At 40.1% G+C, this 3,935-nt stretch overlaps 1 protein-coding gene across 2 annotated transcripts in view; it reads left to right on the top strand.

Annotated features, from left to right (window-relative positions):
* The window catches only part of KBTBD2 (kelch repeat and BTB domain containing 2), a 31,272-nt gene that overhangs the window by 920 nt on the left and 26,417 nt on the right, over positions 1-3,935 (top strand). The window contains exon 1 of one of the 2 annotated variants that reach the window (XM_003788571.3): positions 38-248. The exons of the other annotated variant lie outside the window; for it this stretch is intronic. The gene's annotated coding sequence lies outside the window, so the exon portion shown is untranslated. Of the gene's footprint in view, positions 1-37; positions 249-3,935 lie in introns of those variants that run through there. 2 annotated transcript variants of the gene reach the window in all.

Genomic DNA, 3,935 nt, shown 5'->3' with positions numbered 1-3,935 from the left:
CCGGCCCCGGCTCCGGGGACCGCCGGCGGCTGCGGGTCTCGGGGACGGCGGCCCGGCCTTGCCTGGCTGTTCACTCAGCCACTCGGGACGCCGTGGGCCTAAGGAGGACGGCCCGTCATTCTATACTGCTGTTTTTCGCGTGGTACATGTGAAGTAACCCAGAAAGGTCTAGATGTACGGAGGTCCTGTTATGGTCTACTAACGATTTTAAATTAAAGCAGAGACTGCCCTTTGAAACGGAAGATTGGGTACGTGTTTACTTTGTGAAATCGTTAACGTAATTTGAACTCGACCACCTCCGCTCTATGAATAAAAAAACTGTGGAATAGAAGATAATATCTTCGCTTGATGTGGGCCAGTTATTTGGAGTCATCGTCTTTTTTCCCCTCTGGTTTAGCCATCTAAGTATCTTTTGTTTTTAATACTTAGAAAAGAATATCCGTTCCACAAGGTACAGACCCTTAGGATTGTCTGCTCCCACGATTGCCCTTTGAAGTCAAATTATGAAAAGAATTAAAGATACAAAATTAACTTTAAAAGGGTATGTTTGTGTTAGCTGTTTTTTTAATGTCAATTAGCCTTATAAAAACATAGGGGCCAGGACTGGTCACGTGTTGTTTCTACATGAAGCTGTACGTCTGGCTTGCCGAGCGTTCACCATTCAGAAGCACACTGTCAGCGTGCACTCACTAAAATATATTTTGTTGCATAGAGGCAACTAATTTTGTTTTTTTCTTTTACATTCCCTCTCGGGTGTGAATTTTTTGTCAAATTTGGGTAGTATGGATTTCAAATCTCTTGCAATTGTGAATGACTTTAGTTAACCTTTGATAAGACTTTTTTCCTGACTTTTGTTTTTTTCCTCAGAAGGACTTTTTTCTGACCTAAAGTAAATTGAAAAGCAAACCAGTGCGTTTTCTAATCTCAGTGATGTGGAATTTTGTTATTCTTTCCATCTGGCTGATAACGTCAAGCTTACTTCTTCCCTTTGATCTTTTGTTGGTCTAGTGCTTTTTGAAGCCCTTTTAGATCAGAGCAAGAGGTTGTGGTCTGTCAATAACTCTTGAGCGTCCTGGGTAGTCCACACATTTCTGCATAGTGCTGTTTTTTTCTATAGTTTTGTGGGAAGAGTTCATAAGTGCCATAACTTTTCTACTTTTTGTTCACATAAGAAGCAGTACCATAAAATATGTTAACTTTATTCTCAGGTCATGTTAAAGGATGAGACGAAATATAGATAATCATAGTTCTTACGTCCATGCCCATCCATAAATTTTCTTCTTAGTGGAAAGGAGAAGGTACTTCATAATATCTAAACATTGAATGTTGAGTGTATTTAATGCAGAAAGTAAATTCTTGTAAATTTGAATGCAGTCTTAAAAGCCAAAGAGATACCTTGGTTCCCCCCAAATATTTTACACATTTGTTTAGAAAAGAGTTGGGTTTCCTCCTTCCCCACATTCTTGACAAGTAGGGCCAGGAAGGAAGATTGGCCCTGCTATCATAAAATAAATGAATGGGAATTTCACCAGCCTGAGCAAGAGTGAGACCCTGTGTCTACTAAATAGAGAAAAATTAGCTGGGCACTGTGGCGGGTGCCTTTAAGTAGTCCCAGCTACTCTAGAGGCTGAAGCAGGTGGATGGCTTGAACCCAGGAGTTTGAAGTTGCTGTGAGCTAGGCTGATGACATGGTACTCTTGTCTCAAAAAAAAAAGAAATTTCAAAGTCCTTCATTATGTCTCAGTTTTTTTTTTTTTTGAGATAGAGCCTCAAGCTGAGCCCTTGGGTAGAGTGCCATGGCTTCACTGCTCACAGCAACCTCCAACTCCTGGACTCAAGAGAGTCTCCTGCCTCCACCTTCCAAGTAGCTGGGACTACAGGCACCCACCACAACGCTCGCCTACTTTTTGGTTGCAGCCATCATTGTTGTTTAGTGGGCCCTGGCTGGATTCCAACCTACCAGCTTGGGTGTATGTGGTTGGTGCCTTAACTGCTTGAGCCACAGGCCCCAGCCTTATTTTTTTTTTGAGACAGGGTCTTACTTAATTGCCCTTGGTAGAGTGCCATGACGTCACAGCTCAAAGCAACCTCTAGCTCTTGGTCTTAGGTGATTCTCTTGCCTCAGCCTCCCAGGTAGGTGGGACTACAGGCACCGGCCACAATGCTCAGCTATTTTTTGTTGCAGTTTGGCTGGGGCTGGGTTCAAACCCACCACCCTTGGTATACGGGGCCGGCAACCTACCCACTGAGCCACAGGTGCCACCCTACGTTCATTTTACTTTTTAAGGAACAAACAATAGTCATAATCATTGTTAATTGGCTATGCTCTTCATGACTTCATGTAGGAGCATTTGAATATCTGAGAATACTTCTACAATTGTGATTGAAGAAATCATTGAGTTAGTGGAAAATAAAGCCCCAGTGAAAAGTCAATTTTGCATTAGTCTATCTTTCCCCAGCTTTATTAATAAGTCACCGTGCAGAGCTGAAAGGAAAAAGAAAAGTGATACCCAAAATGAAAGGACACACTATACTGGTAATTATTCCATCACAGGTAGTGTTGCCTTTATGTTCTTACTTAATTTTTTAAAAGATAACTTATTAATTATAATGTAGTACAGAAGCTTATACTTGTGACCTGAATTTCCTTGGGGTGCTAAGCATTATTAACCTGATGGAACCATGTAATCTTTCCAGTATTGCTGGAAAGAGAAAACAGGGGAATAGGTCTAAGCTCTGAATTTGATTGCAGTAATGAAAACTATGCTGAAATTTGTAAACTTTGATACAGTGATCAAAGGACAAGGTGTTTGTTGGTTTTTAATTGATGCTTGTCACAACTCCAGAAAATTCTGTTTGTATAGCAGTTGACAATCTAAAGACCAAATAGTCTTTTCCAAACATTCTCAATTGTCTGGGTTGTTCTGTAACTTGAAAGCAAACTGTTTGGCACCGATCTGTTGTCCATCCTAAGGAGAAACATTGAAGTGAAGAAAAGCTTGTTTTATGACTGGTGCCTTCCTGGGGTTCTCATTTAGTTTTTTTGCATTGACATCAGCCTTCTGAAGATTAGTCTTTGGTGAGCTAGTTTGTTTCATGATCTGTACCATCTATATATATCAACTAGTCTTGAAAAAAATAGAAAATTTAGAAATAGTCTGTGTAAAACATGAGACATCAAATTGTACCCTATAAATGTGAACAATTACAGTGTCAGAAAAAAGAAAAAGTATTCTGTATTTTAGAACACTTTGAATTCAAATTTCAAGTAAATGTGAAATATTTCCAAAAAATTCCCTAAAAACTTTGATTATCTCTTATCTCAAATACCATTTAGCCAGGTTCAAGGAGAACTGTATTTGGAGTGCTGAAACTGAATAATTGGGGTTTCTTTTCTTTTTATTTTTTATTGAATGGTAACTGTGTACATTAATGCACTTCTGGGGTACAGTGTGGGGTTTTCACATGCAATCTGAAATACTTCCATCAAACTGATCAACACATCCTTCATGTCATTTTCTCAGTTATTGTTTTAACATGTTCACATTCTACTCTTAGAAAGATTCACTTGTACCCCTATAAGATAAACCTCAGAAGTGATCCCTCCAAACCCAGTAATTGGGGTTTCTATAGCAGGTATATAATTTCAAATATTTACATAGTAGTGCTGTGTGTCAAGTACTGTTCCAAGTATGAAATTTAATCTTTGAACAACTCATTGAGGGCAGTTCCATTTTTAATCCCTATTTTATAGATGAGCAAACTGAGGCAAGGAGCATAAATAATGTAGAAAACTTCACACAGCTAGTGACCCATAGAATTGGGCGTTTAGGCTCGGCCCCTATAGCTCAACCGGCTAAGGCGCCAGCCATGTACACCTAAGGTGGCGGGTTCGAGTCCCCAGCCCGGACCCGCCAAACAACAATGACGGCTGC

The sequence above is a fragment of the Otolemur garnettii genome, unplaced genomic scaffold, assembly GCF_000181295.1.
Source record: "Otolemur garnettii isolate 467f Iridium unplaced genomic scaffold, OtoGar3 scaffold00028, whole genome shotgun sequence".
NCBI lineage: Eukaryota > Metazoa > Chordata > Mammalia > Primates > Galagidae > Otolemur > Otolemur garnettii.
The sequence above is the reverse complement of the archived record's forward strand: the minus strand, read 5'-3'. Positions and strand labels throughout refer to the sequence as shown.